Source organism: Chiloscyllium punctatum, chromosome 10 (genome assembly GCF_047496795.1).
Source record: "Chiloscyllium punctatum isolate Juve2018m chromosome 10, sChiPun1.3, whole genome shotgun sequence".
NCBI classification, from domain to species: domain Eukaryota; kingdom Metazoa; phylum Chordata; class Chondrichthyes; order Orectolobiformes; family Hemiscylliidae; genus Chiloscyllium; species Chiloscyllium punctatum.
In genome coordinates, this window is record NC_092748.1 from 13580622 (window position 1) to 13606084 (window position 25463).

The 25463-nt window shown below is 52.6% G+C and overlaps 1 protein-coding gene across 6 annotated transcripts in view; it reads right to left on the bottom strand.

Annotated features, from left to right (window-relative positions):
* The window catches only part of LOC140481903 (disintegrin and metalloproteinase domain-containing protein 23-like), a 321721-nt gene that overhangs the window by 14765 nt on the left and 281493 nt on the right, over positions 1-25463 (bottom strand). The window lies entirely within an intron of this gene.

Sequence of the window (25463 nt, forward strand, 5' to 3'; positions counted from 1 at the left end):
ATGGTGCGATAGTGGGTAACATGGGACAGTGCGTAACACGGTGCGTTAGTGGTTAACACGGTGGGACAGTGGATAACGCGGTGGGGTAGTGGGTAACGTGGTGGGATAGCGGGTATTGCAGTGGATAGTGGGTAACGCGGTGTGAGAGTGGTTAACGTGGTGTGATCGTGGGTAACACGGTAGGATTGTGGGTATTGCGGTGGGATAGTGGATAACACAGTGGGATAGTGGGCACACGGTGGAATATTGGGTAATACGGTGAAAGAGTGGGCAACGCGGTGGGATAGTGGGATAGATGGTGGGATAGTGAGAAAACGTTGGAATACTGGGTAACACGGTGGGAGAGTGGGTATCACGGTGGGAGAGTGGGTATCACGGTGGGAGAGTGGGTAACACGGTAGGATAGTGGGTATCGCGGTGAGATAGTGGGCAACGCGGTGGGATAGTGGGTAACACGGTAGGATAGTGGGTATAGCGGTGGGATAGTGGGTATCGCGGTGGGATAGTGGGCAACACGGTGGGATAGTGGGTAACACGGTGGGATAGTGGGTAGCACGGTGGAATTGTGGGTAATATGGTACGATAGTGGGCAACATGGTGGGACAATGGGTAACACGGTGGGATAGTGTATAACACGGTGGGATAGTGGGTGACACAGTGCAATAGTGGGTAACATGGGACAGTGCGTAACACGGTGCGTTAGTGGCTAACACGGTGGGACATTGGGTAACGCGGTGGGATAGTGTGTAATGTGTTGCGATAGTGGGTAACACGGTGGGATAGTGAGTAACGCGGTGGGATAGTGGGCAACACGGTGTGATTGTGGGTAACACGGTGGGATAGTGGGTAACGTGGTGGGATAGCGGGTATCGCAGTGGATAGTGGGTAACGCGGTGTGAGAGTGGTTAACGCGGTGTGATAGCGGGTAACACGGTAGGATCGTGGGTATTGCGGTGGGATAGTGGATAACACAGTGGGATAGTGGGCACACGGTGGAATATTGGGTAATACGGTGAAAGAGTGGGCAACGCGGTGGGATAGTGGGATAGATGGTGGGATAGTGGGAAAACAGTGGAACACTGGGTAACACGGTGGGAGAGTGGGTATCACGGTGGGATAGTGGGTAACACGGTGGGATAGTGGGTATCACGGTGGGATAGTGGGTATCACGGTGGGATAGTGGGTAACACGGTAGGATAGTGGGTATCGCGGTGGGATAGTGGGCAACACGGTGGGACAGTGGGTAACACGGTGGCATAGTGGCTAACACGGTGGGATAGTGGGTAACACGTTGCGATAGTGGGCGCATGGTGGGATAGTGGGCGCACGGTGGAATACTGGGTAACACGGTGGGAGAGTGGGTATCACGGTGGGATAGTGAGTAACACGGTAGGATAGTGGGTATCGCGGTGGGATAGTTGGTAACACGGTGGGATAGTGGGTATAGCGGTGGGATAGTTGGTAACACGGTGGCATAGTGGCTAACATGGTGGGATAGTGGGTAACACGGTGGGATAGTGGGTAACGTGGTGGGATAGCGGGTAACGCGGTGGGATAGCGGGTAACATGGTGCGATAGTAGGTAATGCGGTTGGATATTGGGTAACACGGTGGAATAGTGGGCAATGCGGTGTGGTAGTGGAAAAACAGTGGAATAGTGGGGAACGTGGTGGGATAGTAGGTAACACGGTGGGATAGTGGGTAACACGGTGGGATATCAAGTAACGCGGTGGGATAGTGGATAACACGGTGGGATAGTGGGTAACACGGTGGGATAGTGGGTAACGCGGTAAGATAGTGGGTAATGCGTTAAGACTGTGGGTAACGCGGTAGAATATTGGGTAACATGGTGGGATAGTAGGTAACGCGGTGGGATAGTGGGTAATACATTAGGATAATGGGTAACGCGGTGGGACAGTGGGTAACGCGGTGGGATAGTGGGTAACAAGGAGGGATAGTGGGCAACAAGGTAGGATAGTGGGTAACACGGTGGGATAGTGGGCACTCGGTGGGATAGTGGGTAACACGGTGAAATAGTGTGTAACGCGGAGGGATAGTGGGAAACATGGTGAGATAGTGGGAAACACGGTGGGATAGTGAGAAAAACGGTGGGATAGTGGGTAACACTGTGGGATAGTGGGTAACGCGGAGGGATTGTGGGTAACGCGATGGTATAGTGGGAAACACGTTGGGATAGTGGGTAACACGGTGGGAAAGTGGGTAACGTGTTGGGATAATGGATAACGCGGAGGGATAGTGGGAAACATGGTGAGATAGTGGGAAACACGGTGGGATAGTGAGAAAAACGGTGGGATGTGGGTAACACTGTGGGATAGTGGGTAACGCAGAGGGATTGTGGGTAACGCGATGGTATAGTGGGAAACACGTTGGGATAGTGGGTAACACGGTGGGAAAGTGGGTAACGTGTTGGGATAGTGGATAACGCGGAGGGATAGTGGGTAACAAGGTGGGATAGTGGGCAACAAGGTAGGATAGCGGGTAACACGGTGGGATATTGGGTAAAACGGTGGGATATTGGGTAATACGATGGGATACTGGGTAACATGGTGGAAGATTGGGTAACACGGTGAGATAGTGGGCAATACAGTGGAATAGTGGGTAGCATGGTGGAATTGTGGGTAATGCAGTGAGATAGTGGGTAGCACGGTGGAAGTTTGGATAACGCGGGGGGATAGTGGGTAATACAGTGGGATAGTGGGCAGCATGGTGGAATTGTGGGTAACGCAGTGGGATAGTGGGTAACATGGTGGGATAGTGGGTAACATGGTGGGATAGTGGGTAACATGGTGGGATAGTGGGTTCATGGTAGGATAGTGGGTAAAACGGTGGGATAGTGGGAAAACAGTGGAATAGTGGGTAACGCGGTGGGATAGTGGGTAACACATTGGGATAGTGGGTAACATGGGAAAGTGGGCGAATGGTGGTAAATTGGGAAACACGGTGGGATAGTGTGTAACACGGTGGGTTAGCGGGTAACACGGTGGGATGGTGGGTAACACGGTGAGATAGCGGGTAACACGGTGGGATGGTAGGAAACACGGTGGGATGGTGGGTAACACGGTGGGATGGTGGGTAACACGGTGGGATAGTGGGTAACACGGTGGGATAGTGGGAACACGGTGGGATAGGGGGTAACACGGTGGGATAGTGGGAACACGGTGGGATAGGGGGTAACGTGTTGGGATAGTGGATAATGCGGAGGGATAGTGGGTAACAAGGTGGGATAGTGGGCAACAAGGTAGGATAGTGGGTAACACGGTGAGATAGTGGGTAACACAGTGGGATAGTGGGTAACGCGGTGGGATAGTGGGTAACGCAGTGGGATAGTGGGTAACAGAGTGGGATCGTGGGTAACAAGGTGGGATAGTGGGTAAAGCGGTGGGATAGTGGGTAACACGGTGGGATAGTGGGTAACGCGGTGGGATAGTGGGTAACATGGTGAGATAGTGGGTAACACAGTGGGAAAGTGGGTAACATGGTGGGATAGTGGGTAACGCGGCGGGATAGTGGGTAACGCAGTGGGATAGTGGGTAACACAGTGGGATAGTGGGTAAAACTATGGGATAGTGGGGAACACGGTGGGATAGTGGGTAACACAGTGAGATAGTGGGTAACACGATGGGATAGAGGGTAACACAGTGGGATAGTGGGTAACGCGGTGTGATAGTGGGTAACGCGGTGGGATAGTGGGTAACACCGTGGGATAGATGGTAACGCAGTGGGATAGTGGGTAATGCGGTGGGATAGATGGTAACGCAGTGGGATAGTGGGTAACGCGGTGGGATAGTGGGTAACGCAGTGGGATAGTAGGCGCAAGGTGGGATAGTGGGTAACGCGGTGGGATAATGGGTAACGCGGTGGGATAGTGGGTAATGCAGTGGATAGTGGGTATCGCAGTGGGATAGTAGGTAACACGGAGGGATAGTGGGTAATACAGTGGGATAGTGGGTAACCCGGTGGGATAGTGGTTAACGCGGTGGGATAGTGGGTAACGCGGTGTGATAGTGGGTAATACAGTGGGATATTGGGTAACACGGTGGGATAGTGGGTAACAAGGTGGGATCGTGGGTAACGCGGTGGGATAGTTGGTAACGTGGTGGGATAGTGGGCCACGCGGCGGGATAGTCGGTAACGCAGTGGGATACTGGGTAACACGATGGGGTAGTGGGTAACGCGGTGGAATAGTGGGTAACGCGGTGGGATAGTGGGTAACAGAGTAGGATTGTGGGTAACAAGGTGGGATAGTAGGTAATATGGTGGGATAATGTGTAATACGGTGGGATAGTGGGTAACATGGTGAGATAGTGGGTAACACAGTGGGATAGTGGGTAACACAGTGGGATATTGGGTAACACGGTGGGATAGTAGGTAATAGGGTGGGATAGTGTGTAATACTGAGGGGAATTGGGTAAAATGGTGGGATAGTGGGTAACACAGTGGGATAGTGGGTAACACAGTGGGATACTGTGTAACCCAGGGGGATAGTAGGTAACGCGGTGGGATAGTAGGTAATATGGTGGGATAATGTGTAATACGGTGGGATAGTGGGTAACATGGTGGGATAGTGGGTATCACAGTGGGTAGCGGGAAATGCGGTGGGATAGTGGGTAACACGGTGGGATAGTGGGTAACGCGGAGGGATAGTGGGTAATGCGGTGGGATAGTGGGTATCACGGTGGGATGGTGGGTAACACAGTGGGATAGTGGGAAACACGGAAGGATAGTGGGTAACAAAGTGGGATAGTGGGTAAAGCGGCGGGATAGTGGGTAACACTGTGGAATTGTGGGTAACACGGTGGGATAGTGGGTAATGTGGTGGTATAGTGGGTAACACGGTGGGATAGTGGGTAACAGAGTGGGTTCGTGGGTAACAGAGTGGGTTCGTGGGTAACAAGGTGTGATAGTGGGTAACACGTTGGGATAGTGCATAACGCGGTGGGATAGTGGGTAACGCAGTGGGATAGTGGGTAACAGAGTGGGATCGTGGGTAACAAGGTAGGATAGTGGGTAAAGCGGTGGGATAGTGGGTAACACGGTGGGATAGTGGGTAACGCGGTGGGATAGTGGGTAACACGGTGAGATAGTGGGTAACACAGTGGGATAGTGGGTAACATGGTGGGATAGTGGGTAACGCGGCGGGATAGTGGGTAACGCGGTGGGATAGTGGGTAACACAGTGGGAGAGTGGGTAAAACTATGGGATCGTGGGGAACACGGTGGGATCGTGGGTAACACAGTGGGATAGTGGTTAACATGATGGGATAGAGGGTAACACAGTGGGATAGTGGGTAACACAGTGGTATAGTGGGTAACGCGGTGGGATAGTAGGTAACACCGTGGGATAGATGGTAACGCAGTGGGATAGTGGGTAATGCGGTGGGATAGATGGTAACGCAGTGAGATAGTGGGTAACGCGGTGGGATGGTGGGTAACGCGGTGGGATAGTGGGTAATGTAGTGGATAGTGGGTATCGCAGTGGGATAGTAGGTAACGCGGAGGGATAATGCGTAATGCAGTGGGATACTGGGTAACACGATGGGATACTGGGTAACAAGGTAGGATAGTGGGTAATACAGTGGGATAGTGGGTAACCCGGTGGGATAGTGGGTAACACGGTGGGATAGTGGGTAACGCGGTGGGATCGTGGGTAATACAGTGGGATATTGGGTAACACGGTGGGATAGTGGGTAACAAGGTGGGATCGTGGGTAACACGGTGGTATAGTTGGTAACGTGGTGGGATAGTGGGCCACGCAGCGGGATAGTGGGTAACACGATGGGATAGTGGGTAACGCGTGGGATAGTGGGTAACGCATGGCATAGTGGGTAACGCGGTGGGATAGTGGGTAACAGAGTGGGATAGTGGGTAACAAGGTGGGATAGTAGGTAATATGGCGGGATAATGTGTAATATGGCGGGATAGTGGGTAACACAGTGGGATAGTGTGTAACCCGGGCGGATAGTGGGTAACGCGGTGGGATAGTAGGTAATACGGTGGGATAGTGGGTAACATGGTGGGATAGTGGGTAACACAGTGGGATAGTGGGTAACACGGTGGGATAGTAGGTAATAGGGTGGGATAGTGTGTAATACTGAGGGGAATTGGGTAACAAGGTGGGATAGTGGGTAACACAGTGGGATAGTGGGTAACACAGTGGGATACTGTGTAACCCAGGGGGATAGTGGGTAACGCGGTGGGATAGTAGGTAATATGGTGGGATAATGTGTAATACGGTGGGATAGTGGGTAACATGGTGGGATAGTGGGTAACACAGTGGGATAGTGGGTAACACAGTGGGATAGTGTGTAACCCGGGCGGATAGTGGGTAACGCGGTGGGATAGTAGGTAATACGGTGGGACAATGTGCACTACGGTGGGATAGTGGGTAACACAGTGGGATAGTGGGTAACGCGTGGGATAGTGGGTAACGCGTGGCATAGTGGGTAACGCGGTGGGATAGTGGGTAACGCGTGGGATAGTGGGTAACGCGTGGCATAGTGGGTAACGCGGTGGGATAGTGGGTAACAGAGTGGGATAGTGGGTAACAAGGTGGGATAGTAGGTAATATGGTGGGATAATGTGTAATATGGCGGGATAGTGGGTAACACAGTGGGATAGTGTGTAACCCGGGCGGATAGTGGGTAACGCGGTGGGATAGTAGGTAATACGGTGGGATAGTGGGTAACATGGTGGGATAGTGGGTAACACAGTGGGATAGTGGGTAACACGGTGGGATAGTAGGTAATAGGGTGGGATAGTGTGTAATACTGAGGGGAATTGGGTAACATGGTGGGATAGTGGGTAACACAGTGGGATAGTGGGTAACACAGTGGGATACTGTGTAGCCCAGGGGGATAGTGGGTAACGCGGTGGGATAGTAGGTAATATGGTGGGATAATGTGTAATACGGTGGGATAGTGGGTAACATGGTGGGATAGTGGGAAACACAGTGGGATAGTGGGTAACACAGTGGGATAGTGTGTAACCCGGGCGGATAGTGGGTAACGCGGTGGGATAGTAGGTAATACGGTGGGACAATGTGCACTACGGTGGGATAGTGGGTAACACAGTGGGATAGTGGGTAACACGGTGGGATAGTGGGTAAAACGATGGAATAGTGTGTAATGCGGTGGGAAAGTTGGTCACGCAGTGGGATAGTGGGTAACGCGGTGGGTTAGTGGGTAACACGGTGGGATAGTGGGTAACGCGGAGGGATAGTGGGTAACGCGGTGGGATAGTGGGTAACACGGTGGGATAGTGGGTAACACAGTGGGATAGTGGGTATCAGAGTGGAATCATGGGTAACACGGTGGGATTGTGGGTAACGCGGTGGGATAGTGGGTAACGCGGTGGGATAGTGGGTAACATGGTGCGATAGTGGGTAACGTGGCGGGATAGTGGGTAACGCGGTGGGATAGTGGGTAACGCGGTGGGATAGTGGGTAACATGGTGCGATAGTGGGTAACGCAGTGGGATAGTGGGTAACGCGGTGGGATAGTGGGTAACGCTGTGGGATAGTGGGTAACACGGTGGGATAGTGGGTAATGCGGTGGATAGTGGGTATCGCAGTGGGATAGTAGGTAACACGGAGGGATAATGCGTAATGCAGTGGGATACTGGGTAACACGATGGGATAGTGGCTAACAAGGTGGGATACTGGGTAGCACGATGGGATAGTGGGTAATGCGGTGGGATAGTGGGTAACGCGGTGGGATAGTGGGTAACCCGGTGGGACAGTGGGTAACCCGGTGGGATAGTGGGTAACCCGGTGGGACAGTGGGTAAAGCGGTGGGATAGTGGGTAATACAGTGGGATATTGGGTAACACGGTGGGATAGTGGGTAACAAGGTGGGATCGTGGGTAACGCGGTGGGATAGTGGGTAACCCGGTGGGACAGTGGGTAACAAGGTGGTATAGTGGGTAACCCGGTGGGACAGTGGGTAACAAGGTGGTATAGTGGGTAACCCGGTGGGACAGTGGGTAAAGCGGTGGGATAGTGGGTAATACAGTGGGATATTGGGTAACACGGTGGGATAGTGGGTAACAAGGTGGGATCGTGGGAAACGCGGTGGGATAGTTGGTAACAGAGTGGGATAGTGGGTAACGTGGTGGGATAGTGGGTAAAGTGGTGGGATAGTGGGCCACGCGGCGGGATAGTCGGTAACACGGTGGGCTAGTGGGTAACAAGGTGGGATACTGGGTAATAGGGTGGGATAGTGTGTAATACTGAGGGGAATTGGGTAACATGGTGGGATAGTGGAGAATACAGTGGGATAGTGGGTAACCCAGTGGGATAGTGGGTAACGCGGTGGGATAGTGGGTAACGCGGTGGGATCGTGGGTAATACAGTGGGATATTGGGTAAGGCGGTGGGATAGTTGGTAACGTGGTGGGATAGTGGGCCACGCGGCGGGATAGTCGGTAACGCAGTGGGATACTGGGTAACACGATGGGATAGTGGGTAACGGGTGGGATAGTGGGTAACGCGTGGGATAGTGGGTAATGCGGTGGGATAGTGGGTAACAGAGTGGGATAGTGGGTAACAAGGTGGGATAGTAGGTAATATGGTGGGATAATGTGTAATATGGTGGGATAGTGGGTAACATGGTGGGATAGTGGGTAACACAGTGGGATAGTGGGTAACACAGTGGGATAGTGTGTAACCCGGGCGGATAGTGGGTAACGCGGTGGGATAGTAGGTAATAGGGTGGGATAATGTGTACTACGGTGGGATAGTGGGGAACATGGTGGGATAGTGGGTAACACAGTGGGATAGTGGGTAACACGGTGGGATAGTAGGTAATAGGGTGGGATAGTGTGTAATACTGAGGGGAATTGGGTAACATGGTGGGATAGTGGGTAACACAGTGGGATAGTGGGTTACACAGTGGGATACTGTGTAACCCAGGGGGATAGTGGGTAACGCGGTGGGATAGTAGGTAATATGGTGGGATAATGTGTAATACGGTGGGATAGTGGGTAACATGGTGGGATAGTGGGTAACACAGTGGGATAGTGGGTAACACAGTGGGATAGTGTGTAACCCGGGCGGATAGTGGGTAACGCGGTGGGATAGTAGGTAATACGGTGGGATAATGTGTACTACGGTGGGATAGTGGGAAACACAGTGGGATAGTGGGTAACACGGTGGGATAGTGGGTAACACGGTGGGATACTGGGTAACGCGGTGGGATAGTGGGTAACGCGTGGGATAGTGGGTAACGCGTGGCATAGTGGGTAACGCGGTGGGATAGTGGGTAACAGAGTGGGATAGTGGGTAACAAGGTGGGATAGTAGGTAATATGGTGGGATAATGTGTAATATGGCGGGATAGTGGGTAACACAGTGGGATAGTGTGTAACCCGGGCGGATAGTGGGTAACGCGGTGGGATAGTAGGTAATACGGTGGGATAGTGGGTAACATGGTGGGATAGTGGGTAACACAGTGGGATAGTGGGTAACACGGTGGGATAGTAGGTAATAGGGTGGGATAGTGTGTAATACTGAGGGGAATTTGGTAACATGGTGGGATAGTGGGTAACACAGTGGGATAGTGGGTAACACAGTGGGATACTGTGTAGCCCAGGGGGATAGTGGGTAACGCGGTGGGATAGTAGGTAATATGGTGGGATAATGTGTAATACGGTGGGATAGTGGGTAACATGGTGGGATAGTGGGAAACACAGTGGGATAGTGGGTAACACAGTGGGATAGTGTGTAACCCGGGCGGATAGTGGGTAACGCGGTGGGATAGTAGGTAATACGGTGGGACAATGTGCACTACGGTGGGATAGTGGGTAACACAGTGGGATAGTGGGTAACACGGTGGGATAGTGGGTAAAACGATGGAATAGTGGGTAATGCGGTGGGAAAGTTGGTCACGCAGTGGGATAGTGGGTAACGCGGTGGGTTAGTGGGTAACACGGTGGGATAGTGGGTAACGCGGAGGGATAGTGGGTAACGTGGTGGGATAGTGGGTAACACGGTGGGATAGTGGGTAACACAGTGGGATAGTGGGTATCAGAGTGGAATCATGGGTAACACGGTGGGATAGTGGGTAACGCGGTGGGATAGTGGGTAACGCGGTGGGATAGTGGGTAACATGGTGCGATAGTGGGTAACGCGGCGGGATAGTGGGTAACGCGGTGGGATAGTGGGTAACGCGGTGGGATAGTGGGTAACATGGTGCGATAGTGGGTAACGCGGTGGGATAGTGGGTAACGCGGTGGGATAGTGGGTAACGCTGTGGGATAGTGGGTAACACGGTGGGATAGTGGGTAATGCGGTGGATAGTGGGTATCGCAGTGGGATAGTAGGTAACACGGAGGGATAATGCGTAATGCAGTGGGATACTGGGTAACACGATGGGATAGTGGCTAACAAGGTGGGATACTGGGTAGCACGATGGGATAGTGGGTAACGCGGTGGGATAGTGGGTAACGCGGTGGGATAGTGGGTAACCCGGTGGGACAGTGGGTAACCCGGTGGGATAGTGGGTAACCCGGTGGGACAGTGGGTAAAGCGGTGGGATAGTGGGTAATACAGTGGGATATTGGGTAACACGGTGGGATAGTGGGTAACAAGGTGGGATCGTGGGTAACGCGGTGGGATAGTGGGTAACCCGGTGGGACAGTGGGTAACAAGGTGGTATAGTGGGTAACCCGGTGGGACAGTGGGTAACAAGGTGGTATAGTGGGTAACCCGGTGGGACAGTGGGTAAAGCGGTGGGATAGTGGGTAATACAGTGGGATATTGGGTAACACGGTGGGATAGTGGGTAACAAGGTGGGATCGTGGGAAACGCGGTGGGATAGTTGGTAACAGAGTGGGATAGTGGGTAACGTGGTGGGATAGTGGGTAAAGTGGTGGGATAGTGGGCCACGCGGCGGGATAGTCGGTAACACGGTGGGCTAGTGGGTAACAAGGTGGGATACTGGGTAATAGGGTGGGATAGTGTGTAATACTGAGGGGAATTGGGTAACATGGTGGGATAGTGGAGAATACAGTGGGATAGTGGGTAACCCAGTGGGATAGTGGGTAACGCGGTGGGATAGTGGGTAACGCGGTGGGATCGTGGGTAATACAGTGGGATATTGGGTAAGGCGGTGGGATAGTTGGTAACGTGGTGGGATAGTGGGCCACGCGGCGGGATAGTCGGTAACGCAGTGGGATACTGGGTAACACGATGGGATAGTGGGTAACGGGTGGGATAGTGGGTAACGCGTGGGATAGTGGGTAATGCGGTGGGATAGTGGGTAACAGAGTGGGATAGTGGGTAACAAGGTGGGATAGTAGGTAATATGGTGGGATAATGTGTAATATGGTGGGATAGTGGGTAACATGGTGGGATAGTGGGTAACACAGTGGGATAGTGGGTAACACAGTGGGATAGTGTGTAACCCGGGCGGATAGTGGGTAACGCGGTGGGATAGTAGGTAATAGGGTGGGATAATGTGTACTACGGTGGGATAGTGGGGAACATGGTGGGATAGTGGGTAACACAGTGGGATAGTGGGTAACACGGTGGGATAGTAGGTAATAGGGTGGGATAGTGTGTAATACTGAGGGGAACTGGGTAACATGGTGGGATAGTGGGTAACACAGTGGGATAGTGGGTTACACAGTGGGATACTGTGTAACCCAGGGGGATAGTGGGTAACGCGGTGGGATAGTAGGTAATATGGTGGGATAATGTGTAATACGGTGGGATAGTGGGTAACATGGTGGGATAGTGGGTAACACAGTGGGATAGTGGGTAACACAGTGGGATAGTGTGTAACCCGGGCGGATAGTGGGTAACGCGGTGGGATAGTAGGTAATACGGTGGGATAATGTGTACTACGGTGGGATAGTGGGTAACACAGTGGGATAGTGGGTAACACGGTGGGATAGTGGGTAACACGGTGGGATACTGGGTAACGCGGTGGGCTAGTGGGTAAAACGATGGGATAGTGGGTAATACGGTGGGATAGTTGGTCACGCAGTGGGATAGTGGGTAACGCGGTGGGTTAGTGGGTAACACGGTGGGATAGTGGGTAACGCGGAGGGATAGTGGGTAACGCGGTGGGATAGTGGGTAACACGGTGGGATGGTGGGTAACACAGTGGGATAGCGGGTAATGCGGTGGGATAGTGGGTAACACGGTGGATAGTGGGTATCAGAGTGGAATCATGGGTAACACGGTGGGATAGTGGGTAACGCGGTGGGATAGTGGGCAACGCGGTGGGATAGTGGGTAACATGGTGCGATAGTGGGTAACGCGGCGGGATCGTGGGTAACGCGGTGGGATAGTGGGTAACGCAGTGGGATAGACGGTAACGCAGTGGGATAGTGGGTAACGCGGTGGGATAGTGGGTAACGCTGTGGGATAGTGGGTAACACGGTGGGATAGTGGGTAATGCGGTGGATAGTGGGTATCGCAGTGGGATAGTAGGTAACACGGAGGGATAATGCGTAATGCAGTGGGATACTGGGTAGCACGATGGGATAGTGGGTAGCGCGGTGGGATACTGGGTAATACTGTGGGATATTGGGTAACACGGTGGGATAGTGGGTAACAAGGTGGGATCGTGGGTAACACAGTGGGATAGTGGGTAACACAGTGGGATAGTGTGTAACCCGGGGGGATAGTGGGTAACGCGGTGGGATAGTAGGTAATACGGTGGGATAGTGGGTAACATGGTGGGATAGTGGGTAACACAGTGGGATAGTGGGTAACACGGTGAGATAGTAGGTAATAGGGTGGGATAGTGTGTAATACTGAGGGGAATTGGGTAACATGGTGGGATAGTGGGTAACACAGTGGGATAGTGGGTAACACAGTGGGATACTGTGTAGCCCAGGGGGATAGTGGGTAACGCGGTGGGATAGTAGGTAATATGGTGGGATAATGTGTAATACGGTGGGATAGTGGGTAACATGGTGGGATAGTGGGAAACACAGTGGGATAGTGGGTAACACAGTGGGATAGTGTGTAACCCGGGCGGATAGTGGGTAACGCGGTGGGATAGTAGGTAATACGGTGGGACAATGTGCACTACGGTGGGATAGTGGGTAACACAGTGGGATAGTGGGTAACACGGTGGGATAGTGGGTAAAACGATGGAATAGTGGGTAATGCGGTGGGAAAGTTGGTCACGCGGTGGGTTAGTGGGTAACACGGTGGGATAGTGGGTAACGCGGAGGGATAGTGGGTAACGTGGTGGGATAGTGGGTAACACGGTGGGATAGTGGGTAACACAGTGGGATAGTGGGTATCAGAGTGGAATCATGGGTAACACGGTGGGATAGTGGGTAACGCGGTGGGATAGTGGGTAACGCGGTGGGATAGTGGGTAACATGGTGCGATAGTGGGTAACGCGGCGGGATAGTGGGTAACGCGGTGGGATAGTGGGTAACGCGGTGGGATAGTGGGTAACATGGTGCGATAGTGGGTAACGCAGTGGGATAGTGGGTAACGCGGTGGGATAGTGGGTAACGCTGTGGGATAGTGGGTAACACGGTGGGATAGTGGGTAATGCGGTGGATAGTGGGTATCGCAGTGGGATAGTAGGTAACACGGAGGGATAATGCGTAATGCAGTGGGATACTGGGTAACACGATGGGATAGTGGCTAACAAGGTGGGATACTGGGTAGCACGATGGGATAGTGGGTAACGCGGTGGGATAGTGGGTAACGCGGTGGGATAGTGGGTAACCCGGTGGGACAGTGGGTAACCCGGTGGGATAGTGGGTAACCCGGTGGGACAGTGGGTAAAGCGGTGGGATAGTGGGTAATACAGTGGGATATTGGGTAACACGGTGGGATAGTGGGTAACAAGGTGGGATCGTGGGTAACGCGGTGGGATAGTGGGTAACCCGGTGGGACAGTGGGTAACAAGGTGGTATAGTGGGTAACCCGGTGGGACAGTGGGTAACAAGGTGGTATAGTGGGTAACCCGGTGGGACAGTGGGTAAAGCGGTGGGATAGTGGGTAATACAGTGGGATATTGGGTAACACGGTGGGATAGTGGGTAACAAGGTGGGATCGTGGGAAACGCGGTGGGATAGTTGGTAACAGAGTGGGATAGTGGGTAACGTGGTGGGATAGTGGGTAAAGTGGTGGGATAGTGGGCCACGCGGCGGGATAGTCGGTAACACGGTGGGCTAGTGGGTAACAAGGTGGGATACTGGGTAATAGGGTGGGATAGTGTGTAATACTGAGGGGAATTGGGTAACATGGTGGGATAGTGGAGAATACAGTGGGATAGTGGGTAACCCAGTGGGATAGTGGGTAACGCGGTGGGATAGTGGGTAACGCGGTGGGATCGTGGGTAATACAGTGGGATATTGGGTAAGGCGGTGGGATAGTTGGTAACGTGGTGGGATAGTGGGCCACGCGGCGGGATAGTCGGTAACGCAGTGGGATACTGGGTAACACGATGGGATAGTGGGTAACGCGTGGGATAGTGGGTAATGCGGTGGGATAGTGGGTAACAGAGTGGGATAGTGGGTAACAAGGTGGGATAGTAGGTAATATGGTGGGATAATGTGTAATATGGTGGGATAGTGGGTAACATGGTGGGATAGTGGGTAACACAGTGGGATAGTGGGTAACACAGTGGGATAGTGTGTAACCCGGGCGGATAGTGGGTAACGCGGTGGGATAGTAGGTAATAGGGTGGGATAATGTGTACTACGGTGGGATAGTGGGGAACATGGTGGGATAGTGGGTAACACAGTGGGATAGTGGGTAACACGGTGGGATAGTAGGTAATAGGGTGGGATAGTGTGTAATACTGAGGGGAACTGGGTAACATGGTGGGATAGTGGGTAACACAGTGGGATAGTGGGTTACACAGTGGGATACTGTGTAACCCAGGGGGATAGTGGGTAACGCGGTGGGATAGTAGGTAATATGGTGGGATAATGTGTAATACGGTGGGATAGTGGGTAACATGGTGGGATAGTGGGTAACACAGTGGGATAGTGGGTAACACAGTGGGATAGTGTGTAACCCGGGCGGATAGTGGGTAACGCGGTGGGATAGTAGGTAATACGGTGGGATAATGTGTACTACGGTGGGATAGTGGGTAACACAGTGGGATAGTGGGTAACACGGTGGGATAGTGGGTAACACGGTGGGATACTGGGTAACGCGGTGGGCTAGTGGGTAAAACGATGGGATAGTGGGTAATACGGTGGGATAGTTGGTCACGCAGTGGGATAGTGGGTAACGCGGTGGGTTAGTGGGTAACACGGTGGGATAGTGGGTAACGCGGAGGGATAGTGGGTAACGCGGTGGGATAGTGGGTAACACGGTGGGATGGTGGGTAACACAGTGGGATAGCGGGTAATGCGGTGGGATAGTGGGTAACACGGTGGATAGTGGGTATCAGAGTGGAATCATGGGTAACACGGTGGGATAGTGGGTAACGCGGTGGGATAGTGGGCAACGCGGTGGGATAGTGGGTAACATGGTGCGATAGTGGGTAACGCGGCGGGATCGTGGGTAACGCGGTGGGATAGTGGGTAACGCAGTGGGATAGACGGTAACGCAGTGGGATAGTGGGTAACGCGGTGGGATAGTGGGTAACGCTGTGGGATAGTGGGTAACACGGTGGGATAGTGGGTAATGCGGTGGATAGTGGGTATCGCAGTGGGATAGTAGGTAACACGGAGGGATAATGCGTAATGCAGTGGGATACTGGGTAGCACGATGGGATAGTGGGTAGCGCGGTGGGATACTGGGTAATACTGTGGGATATTGGGTAACACGGTGGGATAGTGGGTAACAAGGTGGGATCGTGGGTAACACAGTGGGATAGTGGGTAACACAGTGGGATAGTGTGTAACCCGGGGGGATAGTGGGTAACGCGGTGGGATAGTAGGGAATATGGTGGGATAATGTGTAATACGGTGGGATAGTGGGTAACATGGTGGGATAGTGGGTAACACAGTGGGAGAGTGGGTAACACGGTGGGATAGTGGGTAACGCGGTGGGATAGTGGGTAGCACAGTGGGAGAGTGGGTTACACGGTGGGATAGTGGGTAAAACGATGGGATAGTGGCTAAAACGATGGGATAGTGGGTAACATGGTGGGATAGTGGGTAATGCGGTGGGATAGTTGGTCACGCAGTGGGATAGTGGGTAACGCGGTGGGATTGTGGGTAACACGGTGAGATAGTGGGTAATGCGGTGGGCTAGTGGGTAACACGGTAGGATAGTGGGTAATGCGGTGGGATAGTGGGTAACACGGTGGGATAGTTGGCAACGCAGTGGCATAGTGGACAGGGTGGGATAGAGGGTAACATGGTGGGATAGTGGGTAACGCAGTGGGATAGTGGGTAACAGAGTGGGTTAGTGGGTAACAGAGTGGGATAGCTGGTAACGCAGTGGGATAGTGGGTAACAGAGTGGGATAGTGGGGTAAAGCGGTGGGATAGTTGGTAACGCAGTGGGATAGTGGGTAACGCGGTGGGATAGTAGGTTATAGGGTGGGATAGTGTGTAATACTGGGGGGAATTGGGTAACATGGTGGGATAGTGGGTAACACAGTGGGATACTGTGTAACCCGGGGGGATAGCGGGTAACGCGGTGGGAAAATAGGTAATACGGTGGGATAATGTGTAATACGGTGGGATAGTGGGTAACAGTGGGATAGTGGGTAACAGTGGGATAGTGGGTAACACGGTGAGATAGTGGGTAATACAGTGGGATAGTGGGTAACACGGTGGGATAGTGGGTAACATGGTGGGATAGTGGGTAACGCGGCGGGATAGTGGGTAACCCGGTGGGATAGTGGGTAACACAGTGGGATAGATGGTAACGCAGTGGGATAGTGGGTAACACGGTGGGATAGTGGGTAACACGGTGGGATTGTGGGTAACGCGGTGGGATAGTGGGTAACACAGTGGGATAGATGGTAACGCAGTGGGATAGTGGGTAACGCGGTGGGATAGTGGGTAATGCTGTGAGATAATGGGTAACACGGTGGGATAGTGGGTAATGCGGTGGATAGTGGGTATCGCAGTGGGAGAGTAGGTAACACGGAGCGATAATGCGTAATGCAGTGGGATACTGGGTAACACGATGGGATAGTGGGTAACAAGGTGGGATAATGGGTAACCCGGTGGGATAGTGGGTAACACGATGGGATAGTGGGTAATACAGTGGGATAGTGGGTAACCCGGTGGGATAGTGGGTAATACAGTGGGATAGTGGGTAACACGGTGGGATAGTGGGTAACCCGGTGGGATAGTGGGTAACACAGTGGGATAGTTGGCACACGGTGGGATAGTGGGTAACGCAGTGGGATACTGGCTAACACGATGGGATAGTGGGTAACGCGGTGGGATAGTGGGTAACGCGGTGGGATAGTGGGTAACGCGGTGGGATAGTGGGTAACAGAGTGGGATAGTGGGTAACAGAGTGGGATAGTGGGTAACAAGGTGGGATAGTGGGTAAAGCGGTGGGATAGTTGGTAACGCAGTGGGATAGTGGGTAACGCGGTAGGATAGTAGGTAATATGGTGGGATAGTGTGTAATACTGAGGGGAATTGGGTAACATGCTGGGTTGGTGGGTAACACAGTGGGATAGTGGGTAACACAGTGGGATACTGTGTAACCCGGGTGGATAGTGGGTAACATAGTGGGATAGTGGGTAAAAAGGTGGGATAGTGGGTAACACAGTAGGATAGTGGGTAACACGGTGGGATAGTGGGTAGCACAGTGGGATAGTGGGTAACGTGGTGGGATAGTAGGTAATACGGTGGGATAATGTGTAATGCGGTGGGATAGTGGGTAGCATGGCGGGATAGTGGGTAACACAGTGGGATAGTGGGTAAAAATGTGGGATAGTGGGTAACGCGGTGGGATAGTGGGTAAAACGATGGGATAGTGGGTATCTTGGTGGGATAGTGGGTAACACGGTGGGATAGTGGGTAACGCGGTGGGATATTGGGTAAAACGATGGGATAGTGGGTATCTTGGTGGGATAGTGGGTAACACGGTGGGATAGTGGGTAACACGGTGGGATAGTGGGTAACGCGGTGGGATATTGGGTAAAACGATGGGATAGTGGGTAACACGGTGGGATGGTGGGTAACACAGTGGGATAGCGGGTAATGCGGTGGGATAGTGGGTAACACGGTGGATAGTGGGTATCAGAGTGGAATCATGGGTAACACGGTGGGATAGTGGGTAACGCGGTGGGATAGTGGGTAACGCGGCGGGATAGTGGGTAACGCGGTGGGATAGTGGGTAACACAGTGGGATAGATGGTAACGCAGTGGGATAGTGGGTAACACGGTGGGATAGTGGGTAACGCTGTGGGATAGTGGGTAACACGGTGGGATAGTGGGTAATGCGGTGGATAGTGGGTATCGCAGTGGGATAGTAGGTAACACGGAGGGATAATGCGTAATGCAGTGGGATACTGGGTAGCACGATGGGATAGTGGGTAACGCGGTGGGATACTGGGTAACACGATGGGATAGTGGGTAACGCGGTGGGATACTGGGTAATACTGTGGGATATTGGGTAACACGGTGGGATAGTGGGTAACAAGGTGGGATCGTGGGTAACACAGTGGGATAGTGGTTAACACAGTGGGATAGTGTGTAACCCGGGGGGATAGTGGGTAACGCGGTGGGATAGTAGGGAATATGGTGGGATAATGTGTAATACGGTGGGATAGTGGGTAACATGGTGGGATAGTGGGTAACACAGTGGGAGAGTGGGTAACACGGTGGGATAGTGGGTAACGCGGTGGGATAGTGGGTAAAACGATGGGATAGTGGGTAAAACGATGGGATAGTGGGTAACATGGTGGGATAGTGGGTAATGCGGTGGGATAGTTGGTCACGCAGTGGGATAGTGGGTAACGCGGTGGGACTGTGGGTAACACGGTGAGATAGTTGGCAACGCAGTGGCATAGTGGACAGGGTGGGATAGAGGGTAACATGGTGGGATAGTGGGTAACGCAGTGGGATAGTGGGTAACAGAGTGGGTTAGTGGGTAACAGAGTGGGATAGTGGGGTAAAGCGGTGGGATAGTTGGTAACGCAGTGGGATAGTGGGTAACGCGGTGGGATAGTAGGTTATTGGGTGGGATAGTGTGTAATACTGGGGGGAATTGGGTAACATGGTGGGATAGTGGGTAACACAGTGGGATACTGTGTAACCCGGGGGGATAGCGGGTAACGCGGTGGGAAAATAGGTAATACGGTGGGATAATGTGTAATACGGTGGGATAGTGGGTAACAGTGGGATAGTGGGTAACAGTGGGATAGTGGGTAACACGGTGAGATAGTGGGTAATACAGTGGGATAGTGGGTAACGCGGCGGGATAGTGGGTAACCCGGTGGGATAGTGGGTAACACAGTGGGATAGATGGTAACGCAGTGGGATAGTGGGTAACACGGTGGGATAGTGGGTAACACGGTGGGATTGTGGGTAACGCGGTGGGATAGTGGGTAACACAGTGGGATAGATGGTAACGCAGTGGGATAGTGGGTAACGCGGTGGGATAGTGGGTAATGCTGTGAGATAATGGGTAACACGGTGGGATAGTGGGTAATGCGGTGGATAGTGGGTATCGCAGTGGGAGAGTAGGTAACACGAAGCGATAATGCGTAATGCAGTGGGATACTGGGTAACACGATGGGATAGTGGGTAACAAGGTGGGATAATGGGTAACCCGGTGGGATAGTGGGTAACACGATGGGATAGTGGGTAATACAGTGGGATAGTGGGTAACCCGGTGGGATAGTGGGTCATACAGTGGGATAGTGGGTAACACGGTGGGATAGTGGGTAACCCGGTGGGATAGTGGGTAACACAGTGGGATAGTTGGCACACGGTGGGATAGTGGGTAACGCAGTGGGATACTGGCTAACACGATGGGATAGTGGGTAACGCGGTGGGATAGTGGGTAACGCGGTGGGATAGTGGGTAACGCGGTGGGATAGTGGGTAACAGAGTGGGATAGTGGGTAACAAGGTGGGATAGTGGGTAAAGCGGTGGGATAGTTGGTAACGCAGTGGGATAGTGGGTAACGCGGTAGGATAGTAGGTAATATGGTGGGATAGTGTGTAATACTGAGGGGAATTGGGTAACATGCTGGGTTGGTGGGTAACACAGTGGGATAGTGGGTAACACAGTGGGATACTGTGTAACCCGGGTGGATAGTGGGTAACATAGTGGGATAGTGGGTAAAAAGGTGGGATAGTGGGTAACACAGTAGGATAGTGGGTAACACGGTGGGATAGTGGGTAGCACAGTGGGATAGTGGGTAACGTGGTGGGATAGTAGGTAATACGGTGGGATAATGTGTAATACGGTGGGATAGTGGGTAGCATGGCGGGATAGTGGGTAACACAGTGGGATAGTGGGTAAAAATGTGGGATAGTGGGTAACGCGGTGGGATAGTGGGTAAGACGGTGGGATAGTTGGCAACGCAGTGGCATAGTGGACAGGGTGGGATAGAGGGTAACATGGTGGGATAGTGGGTAACGCAGTGGGATAGTGGGTAACAGAGTGGGTTAGTGGGTAACAGAGTGGGATAGTGGGGTAAAGCGGTGGGATAGTTGGTAACGCAGTGGGATAGTGGGTAACGCGGTGGGATAGTAGGTTATTGGGTGGGATAGTGTGTAATACTGGGGGGAATTGGGTAACATGGTGGGATAGTGGGGAACACAGTGGGATACTGTGTAACCCGGGGGGATAGCGGGTAACGCGGTGGGAAAATAGGTAATACGGGATAATGTGTAATACGGTGGGATAGTGGGTAACAGTGGGATAGTGGGTAACAGTGGGATAGTGGGTAACACGGTGAGATAGTGGGTAACACAGTGGGATAGTGGGTAACCCGGTGGGATAGTGGGTAACATGGTGGGATAGTGGGTAACGCGGCGGGATAGTGGGTAACCCGGTGGGATAGTGGGTAACACAGTGGGATAGATGGTAACGCAGTGGGATAGTGGGTAACACGGTGGGATAGTGGGAAACACGGTGGGACTGTGGGTAATGCGGTGGGATAGTGGGTAACACAGTGGGATAGATGGTAACGCAGTGGGATAGTGGGTAACGCGGTGGGATAGTGGGTAATGCTGTGAGATAATGGGTAACACGGTGGGATAGTGGGTAACACCGTGGGATAGTGGGTAACACGGTGGGATAGTGGATAATGCGGTGGGATTGTGGGTAACGCGGTGGGATAGTGGGTAACACCGTGGGATAGTGGGTAACACAGTGGGATAGTGGGTAACGCGGTGGGATAGTGGGTAACGCGGTGGGATATTGGGTAAAACGATGGGATAGTGGGTATCTTGGTGGGATAGTGGGTAACACGGTGGGATAGTGGGTAACACGGTGGGATAGTGGGTAACGCGGTGGGATATTGGGTAAAACGATGGGGTAGTGGGTATCTTGGTGGGATAGTGGGTAACACGGTGGGATAGTGGGTAACACGGTGGGATAGTGGGTAATGCGGTGGGATTGTGGGTAACACGGTGAGATAGTGGGTAACGTGGTGGGATAGTGGGTAACACGGTGGGATAGTGGGTAACATGGTGGGATAGTTGGCAAAGCAGTGGCACAGTGGACAGGGTGGGATAGAGGGTAACATGGTGGGATAGTGGGTAACGCAGTGGGATAGTGGGTAACGCGGTGGGATAGTAGGTAATAGGGTGGGATAGTGGGTAATACTGGGGGGAATTGGGTGACATGGTGGGATAATGGGTAACACAGTGGGATACTGTGTAACCCGGGGGGATAGTGGGTAACGCGGTGGGATAATAGGTAATACGGTGGGAAAATGTGTAATACGGTGGGATAGTGGGTAACATGGTGGGATAGTGGGTAACACGGTGGGATAGTGGGTAACACAGTGGGATAGTGGGTAACGCGGTGGGATAGTGGGTAACAGAGTGGGATAGTGGGTAACAAGGTGGGATAGTGGGTAACACAGTGGGATAGTGGGTAACGCGGTGGGATAGTGGGTAGCACAGTGGGATAGTGGGTAACAAGGTGGGATAGTGGGTAACACGGTGGGATAGTGGGTAACACAGTGGGATAGTTCGTAATGCGGTGGGATAGTTGGTAATGCAGTCGGATAGTGGGCACAAGGTGGGATAGTGGGTAACGCAGTGGGATACTGGCTAACACGATGGGATAGTGGGTAACGCGGTGGGATAGTGGGTAACGCGGTGGGATAGTGGGTAACAGAGTGGGATAGTGGGTAAAGCAGTGGGATAGTTGTAAACGCAGTGGGATAGTGGGTAACGCGGTGGGATAGTAGGTAATAGGGTGGGAAAATGTGTAATACGTTGGGATAGTGGGTAACATGGTGGGATAGTGGGTAACACAGTGGGATAGTGGGTAACGCGGTGGGATAGTGGGTAACAGAGTGGGATAGTGGGTAACAAGGTGGGATAGTGGGTAACACAGTGGGATAGTGGGTAACGCGGTGGGATAGTGGGTAACAAGGTGGGATAGTGGGTAACAAGGTGGGATACTGTGTAACACAGTGGGATAGTGGGTAACAAGGTGGGATAGTGGGTAAAGCGGTGGGATAGTTGGTAACGCAGTGGGATAGTGGGTAACGCGGTGGGATAGTAGGTAATAGGGTGGGATAGTGTGTAATACTGAGGGGAATTGGGTAACATGGTGGGATAGTGGGTAACACGGTGGGATAGTGGGTAACGCGGGGGATAGTGGGTAACAGAGTGGGATAGTGGGTAAAGCAGTGGGATAGTTGTAAACGCAGTGGGATAGTGGGTAACGCGGTGGGATAGTAGGTAATAGGGTGGGAAAATGTGTAAAACGTTGGGATAGTGGGTAACATGGTGGGATAGTGGGTAACACAGTGGGATAGTGGGTAACGCGGTGGGATAGAGGGTAACAGAGTGGGATAGTGGGTAACAAGGTGGGATAGTGGGTAACACAGTGGGATAGTGGGTAACGCGGTGGGATAGTGGGTAGCACAGTGGGATAGTGGGTAACAAGGTGGGATAGTGGGTAACAAGGTGGGATACTGTGTAACACAGTGGGATAGTGGGTAACAAGGTGGGATAGTGGGTAAAGCGGTGGGATAGTTGGTAACGCAGTGGGATAGTGGGTAACGCGGTGGGATAGTAGGTAATAGGGTGGGATAGTGTGTAATACTGAGGGGAATTGGGTAACATGGTGGGATAGTGGGTAACATGGTGGGATACTGTGTAACCCGGGTGGATAGTGGGTAACGCGGTGGGATAGTGGGTAACATCGTGGGATAGTGGGTAAAAAGGTGGGATAGTGGGTAACACAGTGGGATAGTGGGTAACGCGGTGGGATAGTGGGTAGCACAGTGGGATAGTGGGTAACGTGGTGGGATAGTGGGTAATACAGTGGAATAGTGGTTAACGCGGTGGGATAGTAGGTAATACGGTGGGATAATGTGTAATACGATGGGATAGTGGGTAACATGGTGGGATAGTGGGTAACATGGTGGGATAGTGGGTAACACAGTGGGATAGTGGGTAAAAAGGGATAGTGGGTAACGCGGTGGCATAGTGGGTAATACAGTGGGATAGTGGGTAACACGGTGGGATAGTGGGTAACGCGGTGGGATAGTGGGTAACGCGGTGGGATATTGGGTAAAACGATGGGATAGTGGGTAACTTGGTGGGATAGTGGGTAACACGGTGGGATAGTGGGTAACACGGTGTGATAGTGGGTAATGCGGTGGGATTGTGGGTAACACGGTGAGATAGTGGGTAACGTGGTGGGATAGTGGGTAACACGGTGGGATAGTGGGTAACATGGTAGGATAGTGGGTAACGCGGTGGGATAGTGGGTAACATGGTGGGATAGTTGGCAAAGCAGTGGCACAGTGGACAGGGTGGGATAGAGGGTAACATGGTGGGATAGTGGGTAACGCAGTGGGATAGTGGGTAACAGAGTGGGATAGTGGGTAACAGAGTGGGATAGTGGGTAAAACAGTGGGATAGTTGGCAAAGCAGTGGCATAGTGGACAGGGTGGGATAGTGGGTAACCCGGGGGGTAAGTGGGTAACGCGGTGGGATAATAGGTAATATGGTGGGATAATGTGTAATATGTTGGGATAGTGGGTAATATGGTGGGATAGTGGGTAACACAGTGGGATAGTGGGTAACGCGGTGGGATAGTTGGCAACGCAGTGGCATAGTGGACAGGGTGGGATAGTGGGTAACACAGTGGGATAGTTCGTAACGCGGTGGGATAGTTGGTAATGCAGTGGGATAGTGGGCACAAGGTGGGATAGTGGGTAACGCAGTGGGATACTGGCTAACACGATGGGATAGTGGGTAACGCGGTGGGATAGTGGGTAACGCGGTGGGATAGTGGGTAACAGAGTGGGACAGTGGGTAAAGCAGTGGGATAGTTGGTAACGCAGTGGGATAGTGGGTAACGCGGTGGGATAGTAGGTAATAGGGTGGGATAGTGTGTAATACTGGGGGGAATTGGGTAAAATGCTGGGATAGTGGGTAACACAGTGGGATAGTGGGTACCACAGCGGGATACTGTGTAACCCGGGGGGAAAGTGGGTAACGCGGTGGGATAATAGGTAATACGGTGGGAAAGTGGGTAACACAGTGGGATAGTGGGTAACGCGGTGGGATAGTGGGCAATGCAGTGACACAGTGGACAGGGTGGGATGGAGGGTAACATGGTGGGATAGTGGGTAATATGGTGGGATAGTGTGTAACACTCTGGGATTGTTGGTAACACGGTGGGATAGTGGGTAACAGAGTGGGATAGTGGGTAACAAGGTGGGATAGTGGGTAAAGCGGTGGGATAGTAGGTAATAGGGTGGGATAATGTGTAATACTGAGGGGAATTGGGTAACATGCTGGGATAGTGGGTAACACAGTGGGATAGTGGGTAACACAATGGGATAGTGGGTAACACAGTGGGATACTGTGTAACCCGGGTGGATAGTGGGTAACGCAGTGGGATAGTGGGTAACGCAGTGGGATAGTGGGTAATAGGGTGGGATAGTGTGTAATACTGGGGGGAATTGGGTAACATGCTGGGATAGTGGGTAACACAGTGGGATAGTGGGTACCACAGCGGGATACTGTGTAACCCGGGGGGAAAGTGGGTAACGCGGTGGGATAATAGGTAATACGGTGGGAAAGTGGGTAACACAGTGGGATAGTGGGTAACGCGGTGGGATAGTGGGCAATGCAGTGGCACAGTGGACAGGGTGGGATGGAGGGTAACATGGTAGGATAGTGGGTAATATGGTGGGATAGTGTGTAACACTCTGGGATAGTTGGTAACACGGTGGGATAGTGGGTAACAGAGTGGGATAGTGGGTAACAAGGTGGGATAGTGGGTAAAGCGGTGGGATAGTAGGTAATAGGGTGGGATAATGTGTAATACTGAGGGGAATTGGGTAACATGCTGGGATAGTGGGTAACACAGTGGGATAGTGGGTAACACA